The sequence below is a fragment of the Zalophus californianus genome, chromosome 1, assembly GCF_009762305.2.
Source record: "Zalophus californianus isolate mZalCal1 chromosome 1, mZalCal1.pri.v2, whole genome shotgun sequence".
Classification (NCBI taxonomy): Eukaryota; Metazoa; Chordata; class Mammalia; order Carnivora; family Otariidae; genus Zalophus; species Zalophus californianus.
Window position 1 is genome coordinate 168,968,948 of NC_045595.1, and position 18,918 is coordinate 168,987,865.

Consider the following 18,918-nt stretch of genomic DNA (forward strand, 5'->3'; position numbering starts at 1 on the left):
CTTTGTTATGTCATGTGGCTCTGTATTAGGTGTTGTCAGCTGCCCAAGGCCTCACAACAATTTTAAGAATAAAATTTGAATTAGGAAATGATCCTCCGCACCATACTCCAATCAAAACCATGAACAGTAATTATAGTTGTCACTTGCTTTATTTACTTCTAAAGAATGTACCTAATATTGTAGGAGGGATAATTGGTTAGTTCATGAATTTTCTGTTTCCTCTTCAAACATTTACTTATAATTGTCTTCTTACCTTAATATGAGGCCATCTGTGGTTCAGTAAATGGTACTGTGTTTGGGCATCATTTGGGTGTTAGTTGAATTCCATAAGCCTTCCATTTCTTACCATGAGAAAGATATTAGCCAAAATTTGCATATGCTAAAAGTAGAGACAAAATTATAAAGCATGAGTTAAGACATTTAGCAGAAAATTATAATTAAGCTCTTAGTTAATTTTCCTTTCTGCTAGAATTTGGCTTTTAGTCAACTGATACTGTTTCACGGTAGTGTTCACTATGTGGCAAGCCCCAGAAAGAAGCTTCTGGACAGCTTGTAGTTCCCAATGGTATGCAAATCTTTAAACCGTATATTGAAATTGAGCAATAGAGTTGAGATTCTAGATTCCCATTCCCACCACTACTTAAAAGGAACCAAACAACTGTGAATGCATTTTAGAGATTAATGAGACTGTTACGGAACCTGGACTGGATCACCCAATGGAAGAACCAAGTGGCACTCGGAGATCTTGGAGGATAGGAGGTTTATTTAAAGCCAGTGGGCTCAGAGGAGAGTGGTCTCCAAAGGTCTGAGCCCTGAGCACAAAGGGGGCAATTTATACACTTCTACTTCCGCATACTTGGCACTTTTGGTGCGTGGGCGAATTGGGGCAGGGAGAAGAACCCGGAAGAGCCCTGGGGCAAGGACTGAGACTCTCCCACTGGCTTGGTCGGCTATCTTAAGACACAGATTTTCCTTATCAAGACCTTCATTCATAAGGTGTTTTATGAACCTTTCAGTGTAAATGCCAACTATTTTCAAATCTTGTGATTCCACAAGGAAAATGTTTTCCTAAACAATTTGGACTGCTCTGTAGTAATTCTAATGGTTTCTCTATTTAAGTACCTTTCAAAAATAGCCACAACATGTCTTTTAGAAATAGGTGGGTTAAAAAAAAAAAGAAAAGAAAAAGAAATAGATGGGTAAGTATTAACCAAATAGAATCATACACTGAAAGTTTCTGCTAAAGCAATGAAATCAAAATAATCTATAAAATGAGGGAGTTGAACTAAATGATCTCTAAAGCTGCTTTCAGTCATAAGGGAAAAAATCCTACAGCTGTGACTCTGAAAAAGCTTAGCCAATGCTAAAGCCTGAATACAATTCACATGTCTTGTTTTTCATGCCTTACATGATAAATTCTTGCTCACTAATGTAACTCATATCTGGAGGGAAGTTAGCAACCTATGTGAATTCGTTCACTTGTTTTTATTAACTTATCATTTCATCTACATGTTTAATAAAATGGTTATAATGTAACAAGAACTTCTAGTTAAAGGAACAGGGATTTTCAGAAATGTGTTTTCCTTATTTATTTATTTTTTTGCAAAAGTGGTGACAGAATTTCAAAACCCAGTTTTATATTCCACAGTTATAATTTTATGCCATATTTACATGAAAAAAAGAGCTGCTATTGCAGCACCTCTCTCAATCATAATAATATCTTACATTCATATGCTTTACAGTTTAACAAACTTATTTTTTTCAGTTTTTAAATTTCCTATCACATTCACCTCATTGCCTCCTCAAAACCTTCTCATCACTTCTTGAGCACCTTGTCTCCCGGTCCCCTCATCCTTCATCTTTGATCACCTCAGTGGCCCTGAGGAGAGAGTTTAGCAGATATTCTCATTCAGAAATGAGCAAAGCAAAACTCAGGAAAATGAGGTAACCAGCTGGTGGGTGATGAGGCCTCAGATTACAATTTATATTATGTCTGTAAAGTTAATTTGAATAAAGTTTTTGAATGAAAAGGAATAATTTTGGTAACTGAAAATGGCTATACGGCCTGACACAGCTAAACCAGTATTTGCTGAACTAATAAATGGACTTTAAATTTTTAATAGGACCTCATTTTTTAGAAGCTATTTTTTTGGTATAATTCTTTTGCAGCACAATAAGGCAACATATAGCAAGAACCATAGGAATGTCTGTTGGATACTCTTTGATCCAGGAATTACATTTCAAATAATTTTTCATAAAGAAAATATCCTATAGAAGTAACATCCTTGAAGATGTTCTCAAAGTTATCAATCCCAACCAAAATACTGAAAGCCAACCTCAAAGCCAAGGATTTAGTATCTGTGAAAGGTATTATTTATGGCTGCCCGGTAGGTTTCTCCCCTAATCACTTCCTTTATCCCTCCTTTATCCCCTAATCACTTCCTTTATTAAACCTAATGGTAGGCACATGATCCAAGGCAACCAATCAGATTACCCATCTCCACAGCCCACAGTGATTGGTTTAGGGATGAGCCAGTAAAAGTTCTTTCTTATGACTTTTCCTTTAGAATTAGGCAGGTCTCTTCTTGCCTCTATGATCCAAGACCAGACAAATAAAATCCTGGCATTGTCAGCCATATGGAGAAAGCCCAGCTAAGACCAACTAAGGCCAATACACAAGCAGAGGCAAGAAATGAGCGAACTGTCATATTCCTGAAAACATTGAGCCCTGGCTCCAGTCACACCTAACATCTCTTCTACCCATGCCCACACCAGTTACTCAAGCCATTAAGTCTTTATTTTTTTAAGCTAGCTTAAGCTGGGTTTCTGATATAATTAAGAGCCCTCATTACTACTACAGAAAGGAATGCTATGTAGTCTTTAAAAGAGCAATTATGGGGGTGCCTGGGTGGCTCAGTCAGTTAAGCATCCCACCCCTGCTTTTGGCTCAGGTCATGATCTCAGGATTGTGAGATTGAACCCCCATAAGGCTCCATGCTAGACATGGAGCCTGCTTGAGATTCTCCCTCTCCCTTTCCCCCTCTCCTCCTCTTAAAAATACATAAAAAATAAAAATAAAATAGCAAAGGCAGAAACATCGGAAAATGTTTACAATAAAATGTTAAGTGGTAGCGACAAAAGAAAAAAGAGTAGGTTTGTATATATAAGTATATAAGGAAGAAGGTGGATGTGCTTCACAGTGCTTGCTCCTGAATAGGAGTGGAGAGGTACACTTTTCCTTTATATACTTTTTTTTTTAAGGAAATAAACCTGTTTAACTTTATTTAATCCAAACTTCTTTGACTACAGAACTTTTTCTTTCAAAAGTATCACTCATTGGGGCGCCTGGGTGGCTCAGTCGTTAAGCGTCTGCCTTCCGTTTAGGTCATCATCCCAGGGTCCTGGGATCGAGCCCCGCATCGGGCTCCTGCTTGGTGGGAAGCCTGCTTCTCCCTCTCCCACTCCCCCTGCTTGTGTTCCCTCTCTCGCTGTATCTCTCTCTGCCAAGTAAACAAATAAAATCTTTAAAAAAAAAAAAGTATCACTCATTAACATTACGAAACACTAATTTTCTATATAATGCATTGAGAGACTCTAGTATAGACAGAATTACTGATTTACATTATCAACAATTGCTTAAAAACTCTCAGTGGCAAGGAATTTATTTCTTTACAATGCAATTTAATATAATTTAGAAAACTGTAACACATAGGAAATAGTTTTGTGTGTGTGAGTTCAAATTATACAATTTCCAAGAGTTGGTTTTAGATTTAGATTTATCTGAAGCAATGATAAACTGTGTAATCCTTCTTCCATGACTGCCCTCCAAATACCTTTCTTCTTTTCTAATTAAAAAAAAATTTTTTTTTAAGATTTTATGTATTTATTTGCCAGAGAAAGACACAGAGAGAGAGGGAACACAAGCAGGGGGAGTGGGAGAGGGAGAAGCAGGCTTCTCCCGAGCCCAATGCAGGGTTTGATCCCAGGACCCTGGGATCATGACCTGAGCCGAAGACAGAAGCTTAACAACTGACCCACCCAGGTGCCCCTTCTTTTCTAATTTTTTGAATGAAGATGCATTTTTTTCTATTTATTTATTTATTTATTCATTTTTGATGTAGTGTTCCATGATTCATTGTTTGCATATAACACCCAGTGCTCTATTCAATAGTGCCCTCTTTAATACCCATCACCAGGCTAACCCATGCCCCCACCCCCCTCCCCTCCAGAATCCTTGGTTTGTTTCTCAGAGTATATACTTCTATTACTTGAAAATATTTAGTCACCTGGAAGATAATATGAAAGTAGTTATTGTGCTAAAAGTTCTGATTTTAGTTGTTTAAAACTTTTCAAAAATAACTTGACGTGATTGTAATTATTTATTGGCTTCTCAGTAAGAAAAAAGGCATTTTATTTTTTTACTTTTTTATAAGTAAATATACTTATATATTGATACTTTTTAAGTATTTTCATTCCAGTTGTTAACATGCAGTGTTATATTATTCCCCATTATTTAATTAAATTAATTAATTTTTAAAATTTAAATTCAATTGGCCAACATACAGACAGTACATCATTAGTTTCAGATGTAAAGTTCAATAATTCATCAGTTGCATATAACACCCAGTGCTCATCACATCACGTGCCCTCCTTAATGCCTATCACCCAATTACCCCATCCCCCCACCCACCTCCCTTCCAGCAACCCTGTTTCTTTCCTATAGTTAAGAGTCTCTCATGGTTTGTCTCCTCTGATTTCTTCTCATTCAGTTTTCCCTCCCTTCCCCTATGATCCTCTGCACTGTTTCTTATATTCCACACATGAATAAAACCATATGATAATTTTCTTTCTCTTATTGACTTATTTCACTCAGCATAATACCCTCCAGTTCCATCCATGTTGATGTAAATGTCAGTATCCATCCTTTCTGATGGCTGAGTAATATTCCATTGTGTGTGTGTGTGTGTGTGTGTGTGTGTGTGTGTGTGTGTGTGTGTATACACCACATTTTCTTTATCTATTCATCTGTTGATGGACATCTTGGCTCTTTCCGTAGTTCTTTCCATAGTTTGGCTATTGTGGACATTGCTGCTATGAACATTAGTTTATAATTTGGATCCTTTGGATAATTGCATTTTTATCTTTGGGGTAAATACTTAGTGCAATTGCTGGGTCATAGAGTAGCTCTATTTTTAACATCTTGAGGAACCTCCATACTGTTTTCAAAGTGGCTGTACCAGCTTGCATTCCCACCAACAGTGTAAGAGGGTTCCCATTTCTCCGCATCCTCACCAAAATTAGTTGTTTCCTGTCTTGTTAATTTTAGCCATTCTGACTGGTGTGAGGTGGTATCTCATTGTGGTTTTGATTTGTGTTTCCCAAAGTGATGTGGATCATTTTTTCATGTGTCTGTTGGCCATTTGTATGTCTTCTTTGGAGAAATGTCTGTTGGTGTCTTCTGTTCATTTCTTAATTGGATTATTTGTTCTTTGGGTGTTGAGTTTGATAAGTTCTTTATAGATTGGGATACTAACCCTTTATCAGATATGTCATTTGCAAATACCTTTTCCTATTCTGTAGGTTGTCTTTTAGTTTTGTTGACTGTTTCCTTTGCTGTGCAGAAGCTTTTTGTCTTGATGAGGTCCCAATAGTTTATTTTTACTTTTGTTTCCCTTGGCTTTGGAGACATGTCTAGCAAATAAGTTGCTGCAGCCGAGGTCGAAGAGGTTGCTGCCTGTGTTCTCCTCTAGAATTTTGATGGATTCCTGTCTCACATTTGATTCTTTCATCCATTTTGATTCTATTTTTGTGTATGGTGTAAGAAAATGATCGTTTCATTCTTCTGCATGTGGCTGTCCAATTTTCCCAACACCATTTGTTGAAGAGACTGTCCTTTTTCCATTGGATATTCTTTCCTGCTTTGTCAAAGATTAGTTGACCCTACACTTGAGAGAACAAAATGCATAGACTCTGTCATAACTTTAAAAATTAAAACTAACAAAGGGTAAGAGTAATCTCATTTTTTGGGAGTTTGCTCATAAATTATAATTCCATTGTTAAGTTAATATTTTACTTTAACTTTACATTGCTAGTGTGGTCATTCAGTGCTAGATTCTTGGTTTTCCTGGCCATTTCCTTACCACTCTTTTTTTTTCTAACTCCTTTTAATGATTGTATGATCATAAAATTTGTTCAAGTTGATTTATACTAAGACTAGTTGTGGAGGAAATCATCATTTTTTTTGCTTTGTATTAGTATTAGCTCTGGTGGTTAATTCCATATAAGATATTTCAGCTCTCGGGGTGTGTGAGTGGCTCAGTTGGTTAAGCGTCTGCCTTTGGCTTAGGTCATGATCTCAGGGTCTTGAGATTGAGCCCTCCATCGGGCTCCCTGCTCAGCTCAGAGTTTGCTTCTCCCTCTCCCTCTGCTGCTCTCTCTCACTCTCTCTCTGTCAAATAAATAAATAAAACCTTACCAAAAAAAAAAAAAAGGATATTTCAGCTCTCTTCTACTCAGATTTCCTTACCTGGAAGATGAGAAATTTAGGTATACAATTTTGTGTTTTTATAAAAAATATATACAGATTTTACCCTAGGATGTGATTGGTTATTTGGTTTGGTTTATTTAATTTTGTTTAGAATAAAAATTTACCAGTGAATAATTTTAAATGGTCATCTCTTTTGGTAACTTTAGAGTAATAAAGTTCTACATATTCGTATCTACTAAGAGAAGTGATATATACCTATATCCATTCTTTCTACCTACATATTGGGATGTGCGAGATGTTGGTATAATTAGTAACTTACTATATTGTAAAGCACTACTTCCTACAAAGAGGGGGAAAAAGCACAATTAACACAAGGCACAACATTTCTTCACCTTCAATGCAATAAAGCACTGTTTTAGCTCTGGCCAACAAAGTGAAAAGTAACTTAAGTACTTTGAAAATGTCATTTATTTTCTCTTTACCTCATTTTTTTTTTCACTTATAGAGACATAAAAATAGCTTGACAATTTCCTAAGATCTGGGTATCAACTGAGATTAAAAACAAAATCTTATTGGCATCTACTATAGAGAAAAGTGCATGTAGTAGAAGTATACAGCTTGATGAATCTTTACGAACTGAACATGCTCATGTAATAAACATACAAAAGAGGCAGATGTCACCATACCTTAGAAACATCCTTCACATCCCTTCAAGTCATTGTTCCTTTGCCAAAAGAGTATTCACTATCCTGACCTCTAATACTACAGATTTTGCCTGCGCTTGAACTTTATATAAAAGGACTCATACACTACGTACTCTTTTATGTCTGACTTGTTTCACTCAACATTTGCAGTTATGGATCCTTCCTTTTCCTTGCTGTATGATATTCAGTTTTATGAAAATATTGCTCTTTATTTATACATTTTCTGTTGATGGACATTTGGGTAGTTTTCACTTCTGGCTTTATGAATTTGAAAACAAATATATTCATTTTTGTTGGGTGTATACCTAGAGTTGGGATCGCTTGTCATGGCTCATATGTATGCTTGGTTTTAATAGAATAAGCCAAACAATTATTCAAAAAATAGTTGATCCAGTTAACACTCCCACAAGTAATTTATGAGACACCTGGTTGCTACACATCTTTGTCAACACTTGGTATTTTCTCTTTTGAGGTTTAATTTACATAAAATAATTTCATAAATCATAAATCTCCTTCAAATGCAAGATGTTTCCCAATTTTATTTTGCTAGTTTGTCTTGATCCAAAGTAATTTAAGGTGACTTAAGGGTAACACTGTGCATGTCACTTCATTACTCACAGTTACTGCTCTCTGGAGCAGGCTTAATTAAGCTTCGTCTTTGTTAGGCCAAATAAAAGTAAGCTCAATAACCAAACTGATTTAAACTTTACTAATTTTACTTGAGTGTTTCTTAGAAATGCTAATTATACCCCTTAATTCTACCAACAACAGACTAATTTCTCCCAATTTGGAAAACATGGAGAAGCTAAACTTTATACCACAGGCCAAGAAAATTAACACACAGCAAATACTTGAAATGCAAATCTAATTTCCCGTGCAAAGTCAGTAACTCAAACACTAAGAACAGAATTGATCTGATTCCTTTTATGTCCACTGTCTGACTTCTCCACTTCTCTATATCTGACTTTGTGGGCTATTTTGAGTAGTTCTACTAGAGGTGTTTTTGTCTTTTGCTTTTGTTTTTCTGAGAATAAGAGCAATGTTGGATAGAGGAGAGGAAGGGAAAAGCCTAATCTTAGCAATGGCTATGGTTATTAGCAGAGGAAGCACAATTGTGGGTCTATTCTGTGATCTGACAAAAATGCTCAAGCTCTGGGAACATTGATGACCAATTGCCATCTTCCTCCTCAATTTTTGCAGGTGCTGTCCCTAATCTTCCTACCGCCTCAGTTTCCCCCTTCACTAGCTTTAAATCAACGAGGTTTTGGTCTGTTACTCTCATTTATACCACCCCACTTCTAATGAAGTATCTATAAAATACCTTCTGTGTGCCTGACACTGAGAACCCAGAGGTAAATAAGAGCTTTTAAATAGTTCAATAGTTAAATGAAGGAGTCAGGTACACATCTGGCTATAAGTGCTAAAATAGCAATAGGGAAGAATATGTAAACATAAAAGGACCTTACTTTGTTACACAAGGGGTGGAGGTCAAATGAGCAAGATAGCTTATTCTCCTTCCTACTGCACTTCCATTCACATTGTTACCTCAGTCTTAGGTTACAAATATAGTAATTTATTCAAGCGGAAGGAAAATCACAATCTGGCAAATACAGTTGACCCTTGAACAACATGGATTTAACTGCAGGCATCCACTTATAATGCAGATTTTTTTTTACAGTATGGTACTCTGTAATTTCTCTTCCTTCTTAATAGCATTTTCTTTTCTCTAGCTTACTTTATTGAAAGAATACAGTATATAATACATATACAAAATATGTGTTAATCGACTATTTTATTGGTAAGGCTTTTAATAAACAGTAGTCTATTAGTAATTCAGTTTTGAGGTTGTCAAAAGTTATACACAGGTTTTTTACTATATGGGGTGAGGGAAGGTTGTTGCTCATAACCTCCACATCGTTCAAGGGTCAAATATATGTGAATGTAACATCTGTGATGGAAAATGCTCATCTTTCATATTCTTGTTTCTTTTTTTCGGTTTTGGGTTTTTTGGGGGCGGGGGGGGGACAGTTGGTGTGCTTTCACAGTTATTCCTGGAAATCACTTGACTCAAAGCTCATGAGCTCTCTTCCACTGGGTTACTTCTAATTGATGCAGGCTGAGAAGCTTCTCCAAACAGGTTGTTCATCAGCATCACTGTGTCTATCCCACACTTTCCATCTCCAGCCCCCTTATTCATAGGCTTGTTACATATATTTGATAAGAATTTAGTGGACAGAGGTGCCTGGGTGGCTCAGTCGTTAAGTGTCTGCCTTCGGCTCAGGTCATGATCCCAGCCCCACATCAGGCTCCCTGCTCCGCGGGAAGCCTGCTTCTCTCTTTCCCACTCCCCCTGCTTGTGTTCCCTCTCTCGCTGTCTCTCTCTGTCAAAATAAATAAATAAAACCTTAAAAAAAAGAATTTAGTGGACATTTTCTCTTTATTACTCTTTATTTCTCTTTATTACTCCATATGTGCAAAAAATAAATTAGAATACCAACAATTAAGCAATTAGGAGATTGGTAGAGTGTACACTAATGGGTCCCAAACCTTAAAGTGCATAGGTATCCTGGAATATTCTAAATGTAGATTTCCAGGTCTGACTCCCAAGAGACTTTGATTCAATAGTCTGGCCCAGGGCCCAGGAATCTGCATTTAACCAACTGAGCCACCCAGGCGCCCCACCAGGAATCTGCATTTAACCTATTGATGCTGATGGAGATGGCTTTTGGACCTTATTTTGAGAAACCTCACTTTGGTTCCCATTTAACAATGATGCAAATGCCTTCCATGACTGAGAGGATGCAAGTCTGTCTGGCCCTGTCTTCATGCAGACAGCTACTGCTATCCCTTTCATCAACAGTTCTCTCTCTCTCTCTTTTTTTTTTTAAAGATTTTTATTTATTTATTTATTTGACAGAGAGAGAGACAGCGAGAGAGGGAACACAAGCAGGGGGAGTGGGAGAGGGAGAAGCAGGCTTCCTGCGGAGCAGGGAGCCCGATGCGGGGTTCGATCCCAGGACCCTGAGATCATGACCCGAGCCGAAGGCAGTTGCTTAACCAACTGAGCCACCCAGGCACCCCCTCTCTCTTTTTTAATTAATAGACTTTGTTTTTTAGAGAAATTTTAGATTTACAGAAAAATTAAGCAGAAAGAACAGAAATTGCCATCGGCCTCCTAAAAATCCCCTGTGCTCTATCCATTCATCCCAACTTCCCTTTCTCAAACCCTTGGTAATCATTAATTTTTTGTGTGTGTCAGCATTTGATATTGTCAGTGTTTGGATTTTAGCCATTCAAAAAGGTATGTAATGGCATCTCATCATTGTTTTAATTTGCAATTCCCTAATGACATACCCATATTGAGCATCCTTTCATATACTTACTTGCCCTCTGTATATGTAATTGCTAATATCATCTACTCCCAGTCTGTATAAATATCTCCATTGGGCTGATGTCCTTAATTCTTTCCAACCCCAGGTTGCTGTTGGCTTCAGGCTGCCCCAGTAGACATCTTGTTCCTTATATCTTCTTTATTCCTATACTTCATTAGAACTGAGGGCCCTGGATTTTTCAAACAATATACCAGTTCCTCTAGAGGCTTTGACTTGGGCTGCTGACAAAGAAATCTTTATTAAATCCTCGAAAATGATATTATTCAAGAGAAACACAAGGGAAGTAAGTGATGAGAAGAGGAGGTACTATTATGAAAGTGGCCCCAGGACATTAGGTTTATCACAAAATCCTTTCTATGAGTCAGTTCATCTTTTCCATTTTAGTTTTAGGAAGGATATTTGACCCCATGGAATTAGGAGTCCTCTCCTACTTTTGCCAAACTGCTAACACCAATGAATATTCAAGTGAAACCTTATCCTAATTTGGGGCTCTGCTGACCACAGAGGACCCTCTGCCTGAGTTATTGCTCCTGAAACTTTCACACAGATGTCTCTGGAGAGCACAGAATGGAGGCCAAGTTTCTTGGATGAGCTGCAGTAAGTTTTCCAAGGATGTGGTTGATCCCAGAAAGTGCACAGCTAATTTATAAGAGACTAGGAAGAAGGCAGCTGCCTTGAGAATAACATATTGAGGATTCTGGAGGTCAAGAATTGACCTCAGTCCATATGGGGAAACTTTCACTAGTGTGAACTGAAGAAGCTTGCATGAATCTATAGGCCATCTAAAACCTCTGACAATGCTGTTTTATGTTTTAGAACGAGGTCAAAGATGAAAATCTTGAAATACAGACATTGTCTCTGCATTGCTGGGAGATTGATGGTATCTGAGCTGGCTGGAAGGAGGTTGGGGTGTCAGAAATTCCTTCTTTATGCTGGTGCTAGTCCTGATCCTCGGATTTAACTATTCTTTTCAGTTTAACAGAGTCCAGTAGGTCTATATATTTTAATCCTATAGGAGAATTTTTCCACAGTCTTTGAGTCTCTGGAAGCCAATCAATCACATTAAAGGAGGCCCAGAATATCTGTCTTCCTTCTTAGTGCCTCTGCAGGATCATGCATTGTCTCATAGGATTGGTATGTGACAGATTCTATTTTAGGTCTTCCGATGATTCCTCCAGTCTTTCTTGAGAACCAGAGTTCAAAAGAATCTGTGCAACTGGAAGTCACCCCCAGACCCCTGAATCTCGCAGTCCTAGTTTCAAAGAGGTCAGTGTCTTCTTAAGGGCCATGTGGAGGCTCCAGTGTATTCCCAGGAGAATGCATTCCTTGTATTAAGAAGTTATCTACAGAGCATCTTAGAGTTCTATTTGGTGATGTAGTGACATAAGATGTCTGTGGCTGAAGGATTTTCTGAGTGGTTAAATAATGGGTCTGTTTCAATGAACCCAGTAAACCCTAGTTAATAAAATTCCCCATTGATGTGGAGACTATTCATTTCCAATGAAACTAGCAAGACAGGAATCTCACACAACAAGCATGCTGTCCTAACTTGTTGGAAGATGCTGCAGCTGAAAGCTACAGCCATCATCACTCCCTCCCTTTTTGATATTTGGCTTGTTCGAATGTTTAGCACACATGTAAAAGCCACTCAAAAAGGGTTTTCAGGATCTGTCATTCTAAATTTCAAGCATGGCACGCTGACCCTGAGATTTTTTTGGTTGTGGTGGTAAAATATACATAACATTAAATTCACTTTTTTTTTTAAAGATTTTATTTCTTTATTTGACAGAGAGAGAGAGCATGAGCAGGGAGAGCAGCAGGCAGAAGGAGAAGCAGGCTCCCTGCTGAGCAGGGAGAGGATGTGGGACTCGATCCCAGGACCCTGGGATCATGACCCGAGCCGAAGACAGACGCTTAACCAACTGAGCCACCCAGGCACCCCTGAAATTCACCTTTTTAACCATTTTTAAGTGTATAGTTCAGTGCTATTAAGTATATTCATATTGTTGTGCAACCATCTCTACCATCCATCTCCAGAACTTCCCCTCTCCCCCTAGCCCTGGTTACTGTTCTACATTCTACCTCTGAGTTTGATGACTCTACGTATCTCCTATAAGTGGAATCATACAATATTTGTCCTTTTGTTACTGGCTTATTTGATGTAGCATAATGTCTTCTAGGTCTATCCATATTGTAGCATGTGTTAGAATTACATTGCTCTTAAGGCTATTATAACACATAAATTATGTACTACAGTGTACATTATAGTGTACTGTAGTGTATTATTATAGCCTCTGTGTGTGTGTGTGTGTGTGTGTGTATGTGTGTGTGTTATTGCTGGATCATAATGTAATTCTACTTCTATTTTCTTGAAAAATCGCCACACCATTTTCCACAGCAGCTGAACCATTTTACATTTCCACCAGCAATGAGTTCTACTTTTTTCATATCCTTGCCAACACTTATTATTTTGTTTTTGTTTGCTTGTTTTTGGATAATAGCCATCCTAATGGGTATGAAGTGATCTCTTACTGTGGTTACAATTTGAATTTCCCTAATGACTAGATATTGAGCATCTTTTCCTGTGCTTAATGGTCATTTATATATCTTTGGAGATGTCTATTGAAGTCCTTTGCTCGTGTTTGCTTCAGCAGCACATATACTAAAATTGAAGTTCTTTGCTCATTTTAAATTGGATTTTTATTGTTGACTTATAGCCTTTAAAAATATATTCTGGATATTAATCCCTTATCAGATATAAAATTTGTGAATATTTTCTTCCATTCTGGGGGTTATCTTTTCAATCTGTTGATAGTCTTTTTATGCAAAAAAAGTTCTGAATTTTGATAAAGTCCAATTTATCTATTTTTTTTCTTGCCTGTGCTTTTGGTGTCATATCCAAGGAATCATTGTCAAATCCAATGTCATGATGTTTTTCTCCTATGTCTTCTTCTAAGAGTTTTACAGTTTTAGCTCTAACATCTAGGTCTTTGATGCTTTTTTTTTTTTACATAATTTTTGTATGTGGTGGAAGGTAAGTGTCCATTATTTTTTTGCACATGGAGATTTAGTTTTTCTAACACCATTAGTTGAAAAGACTGTCCTTTCCCCATTGAATGGTCTTGGCACCCTTACTGAAAATCATTCGATACAGAGGGTCAAACTTATGGCTTCTCAATTTTACAATGGTGTGAAAGCATTTAGTAGAAATCAAACTTTGAATTTTGAATTTTGATCTTTTTCTGGGCTAGCAGTATGCTGTGCAATACTGTCATGATGCTGGGCAGGTACAGTGAGCCACAGCTCCCACCGGCCACATGATTGCAAGGACAAACAACTGATGCACTTGTAACTATTCTGTGCCCATACAACCATTGCTTTTTCACTTTTAGTACAGTATTCAATAAATTAGATAATATATTCAACACTTTCTTATAAAATAGGCTTTGCGTTAGATGATTTTGCTCAATGGAAAGCAAATATAAGTGTTCTGAGCACGTTTAAGGTAGGGTAGGCTAGGCTATGATATTTGGTGGGTTAGGTGTATTAAATGTGTTTTTGACTTATGGTAATTTCAGCTTACAATGGGTTTATCGGGACATAACCTCATTAAAAATTGAGGAAGATCTGTATATGTGAGGGCTTATTTCTGGCTTCTCTATTCTATTCTATTGGTCTATGTCTGTCTTTATGACAGTATTATGCTGTCTTGATTGCCATAGCAGTGTAATAGGTTTTGAAATCAGGAGTGTAAGACCTCCAACTTTGTTCTTCTTTTTCAAGATTCTTTTGACAATTTGGGGTCCTTTGAGATTCCATATGAATTTTAGGATGATTTTCTATTTATGTAAAAAAAATGTTGAGATTTTCATAGGAATTGCATTAATTGACAATTTTGGGTAATATTGACATCTTAAAAATAGTAAGCCTTCAAATGAACATGTATGTCTTTCCATTTCTTGTTGTCTTTAATTTCTTTCAGCAACATTTTGTAGTTTTCCTTTAAATTTTTTATTGTTATGTTAATCACCATACATTACATCATAAGTTTTTGATGTAGTGTTCCATGATTCATTGTTTGTGCATAACATCCAGTCCTCCACGCAGAACGTGTCCTCCCTAATACCCATCACCAGGCTAACCCATCCCCCCACCCCCTCCCCTCTAGAACCCTCAGTTTGTTTTTCAGAGTCCATCATCTCTCATGATTCGTCTCCCCCTCCGATTTACTCCCCTTCATTCTTCCCCTCCTGCTATCTTCTTTTTTTTTCTTAACATATATTGCATTATTTGTTTCAGAGGTACAGATCTGTGATTCAACAGTCTTGCATAATTCACAGCGCTCACCATAGCACATACCCTCCCCAATGTCTATCACCCAGCCACCCCATGCCTCCCACCTCCCCCCACTCCAGCAACCCTCAGTTTGTTTCCTGAGATTAAGAATTCCTCTTATCAGTAAGGTCATAGGATACATGTCTTTCTCTGATTGACTTATTTCACTCAGCATAACACCCTCCAGTTCCATCCACGTCCTTGCAAATGGCAAGATCTCATTCCTTTTGATGGCTGCATAATATTCCATTGTGTATATATACCACATCTTCTTTATCTATTCATCTGTCAATGGACATCATGGCTCTTTCCAAAGTTTGGCTATTGTGGACATTGCTGCTATAAACATTGGGGAGCACGTACCCCTTCGGATCCCTACATTTGTATCTTTGTGGTAAATACCCAGTAGTGCAATTGCTGGATTGTATGGTAGCTCTATTTTCAACTTTTTGAGGAACCTCCATACTGTTTTCCAGAGTGGTTGCACCAGCTTGCATTCCCACCAACAGTGTAGGAGGGTTCCCCTTTCTCCGCATCCTGCCAACATCTGTTGTTACCTGACTTGTTAATTTTAGCCATTCTGACTGGTGTGAGGGGGTATCTCATTGAGGTTTTGATTTGGATTTCCCCGATGCTGAGCGATGTTGAACACTTTTTCATGTTTCTGTTGGCTATTTGGATGTCTTCTTTGGAAAAATGTCTGTACGTGTCTTCTACCCACTTCTTGATTGGATTATTTGTTCTTTGGGTGTTGAGTTTGATAAGTTCTTTATAGATTTTGGATACTAGCCCTTTATCTGATATGTCATTTGCAAATATTTTCTCCCATTCTGTCGGTTGTCTTTTGGTTTTGTGGACTGTTGCGTTTGCTGTGCAAAAGCTTTTTATCTTGATGAAATCCCAATAGTTCATTTTTGCCCTTGCTTCCCTTGCCTTTGGCAATGTTTCTAGGAAGAAGTTGCTGCAGCTGAGGTTGGAGAGGTTGCTGTCTGTGTTCTCCTTTAGGATTTTGATGGACTCCTGTCTCACATTTAGGTCTTTCAACCATTTTGAGTCTATTTTTGTGTGTGGTGTAAGGAAATGGTCCAGTTTCACTCTTCTGCATGTGGCTGTCCAATTTTCCCAACACCATTTGTTGAAGAGACTGTCTTTTTTCCATTGGACATTCTTTCCTGCTTTGTCAAAGATTAGTTGACCATAGAGTTGAGGGTCCATTTCTGGGCTCTCTATTCTGTTCCATTGATCTATGTGTCTGTTTTTGTGCCAGTACCATACTGTCTTGATGATGACAGTTTTGTAATAGAGCTGGAAGTCCGGAACTGTGATGCCGCCAGCTTTGCTTTTCTTTTTCAACATTCCTCTGGCTATTCGGGGTCTCTTCTTGTTCCATACAAATTTTAGGATTATTTGTTCCATTTCTTTGAAAAAAGTGGATGGTATTTTGATGGGGATTGCATTGAATGTGTAGATTGCTCTAGGTAGCATTGACATCTTCACAATGTTTGTTCTTCCAATCCATGAGCATGGAACGTTTTTCCATTTCTTTGTGTCTTCCTCAATTTCTTTCATGAGTATTTTGTAGTTTTCTGAGTACAGATCCTTTGCCTCTTTGGTTAGATTTATTCCTAGGTATCTTATGGTTTGGTGTGCAATTGTAAATGGGATCGACTCCTTAATTTGTCTCTCTTCTGTCTTGTTGTTGCTGTATAGGAATGCCACTGATTTCTTTGCATTGATTTTATATCCTGCCACTTTACTGAATTCCTGTATGAGTTCTAGCAGTTTTGGGGTGGAGTCTTTTGGGTTTTCCACATAAAGTGTCATATCATCAGCGAAGAGTGAGAGTTTGACATCCTCTTTGCTGATTTGGATGCCCTTGATTTCTTTTTGTTGTCTGATTGCTGTGGCTAGGACTTCTAATACTATGTTGAATAGCAGTGGTGATAGTGGACATTCCTGCCACGTTCCTGACCTTAGGGGGAAAGCTCTCAGCTTTTCCCCATTGAGAATGATATTCGCTGTGGGTTTTTCATAGATGGCTTTTATGATATTAAGGTATGTACCCTCTATCCCTATACTCTGAAGAGTTTTGATCAAGAAAGGATGCTGTACTTTGTCAAATGCTTTTTCTGCATCTATTCAGAGGATCATATAATTCTTGTTCTTTCTTTTGTTAATGTATTGTATCACGTTGATTGATTTGTGGATGTTGAACCAACCTTGCAGCCCAGGGATAAATCCCACTTGGTCATGGTGAATAATTCTTTTAATGTACTGTTGGATCCTATTGGCTAGTATTTTGGTGAGAATTTTTGCATCCATGTTCATCAAGGATATTGGTCTGTAATTCTCCTTTTTGATGGGGTCTTTGTCTGGTTTTGGGATCAAGGTAATGGTGGCCTCATAAAATGAATTTGGAAGTTTTCCTTCCATTTCTATTTTTTGAAACAGTTTCAGGAGAATGGGTATTAATTCTTCTTGAAATGTTTGGTAGAATTCCCCTGGGAAGCCATCTGGCCCTGAGCTTTTGTTTGTTGGGAGATTTTTGATGACTGCTTCAATTTCCTTAGTGGTTATAGGTCTGTTCAGGTTTTCTATTTCCTCCTGGTTCAATTTTGGTAGTTGATACATCTCTAGGAATGCACCCATTTCTTCCAGGTTATCTAATTTGCTGGCATAGAGTTGCTCATAATATGTTCTTACAATTGTTTGTATTTCTTTGGTGTTGGTTGTGATCGCTCCTCTTTCATTCATGATTTTGTTGATTTGGGTCATTTCTCTTTTTTTTTTGATAAGTCTGGCTAGGGGTTTATCAATCTTGTTAATTCTTTTAAAGAACCAGCTCCTAGTTTCATTGATCTGTTCTACTGTTCTTTTGGTTTCTATTTCATTGATTTCTGCTCTGATCTTTATGATTTCTCTTCTCCTGCTGGGTTTAGGCTTTTTTTGCTGTTTTTTCTCTAGCTCCTTTAGGTGTAGGGTTAGGTTGTGTATTTGAGACCTTTCTTGTTTCTTGAGAAAGGCTTGTATTGCTATATAGTTTCCTCTTAGGACTGCCTTTGCTGTATCCCAAAGATTTTCAACAGTTGTGTTTTCATTTTCATTGGTTTCCATGAATTTTTTAAATTCTTCTTTAATTTCCTGGTTGACCCATTCATTCTTTAGTAGGATGCTCTTTAGCCTCCATGTATTTGAGTTCTTTCCGACTTTCCTCTTGGGATTGAGTTCTAGTTTCAAAGCCCTGTGGTCTGAAAATATGCAGGGAATAATCCCAATCTTTTGGTACCAGTTGAGACCTGATTTGTGACCTAGGATGTGATCTATTCTGGAGAATGTTCCATGGGCACTAGAGAAGAATGTGTATTCTGTTGCTTTGGGATGGAATGTTCTGAATATGTCTGTGAAGTCCATTTGGTCCAGTGTGTCATTTAAAGTCTTTATTTCCTTGTTGTCCTTTTGCTTAGATGTTCGGTCCATTTCAGTCAGGGGGGTGTTAAAGTCCCCCACTATTATTGTATTGTTGTCAATGTGTTTCTTTGCTTTTGTTATTAATTGCCTTATATAACTGGCTGCTCCCATGTTAGGGGCCATAGATATTTACAATTGTTAGATCTTCTTGTTGGATAGACCCTTTAAGTAGGATATAGTGTCCTTCCTCATCTCTTATTATAGTCTTTGTTTAAAATCTAATTTGTGTGATATAAGGATTGCCGCCCCAGCTTTCTTTTGGTGTCCATTAGCCTGGTAAATGGTTTTCCACCCCCTCACTTTCAATGTGGGGGTGTCTTTGGGTCTAAAATGAGTCTCTTGCAGACAGCATATCGATGGGTCTTGTTTTTTAATCCAATCTGATATCCTGTGTCTTTTGATTGGGGCATTTAGCCCATTTACATTCAGGGTAACTACTGAAAGATATGAATTTAGTGTCATTATATTGCCTGTAAGGTGACTGTTATTGTATATTGTCTGTGTTCCTTTCTGGTCTATGCTGCTTTTAGGC

General features: G+C 37.7%; 1 protein-coding gene across 1 annotated transcript in view; it reads right to left on the reverse strand.

Annotated features, from left to right (window-relative positions):
• Positions 1-263: 263 nt before the first annotated feature.
• Positions 264-18,918, reverse strand: part of LOC113916147 (cell cycle control protein 50C-like) — a 55,549-nt gene continuing 36,894 nt past the window's right edge. The window contains exons 9-10 of the transcript XR_003517851.1: positions 1,791-1,879; positions 264-379 (exon numbers count right to left, since the gene is read on the reverse strand). The gene's annotated coding sequence lies outside the window, so the exon portion shown is untranslated. The remainder of the gene's footprint in view (positions 380-1,790; positions 1,880-18,918) is intronic.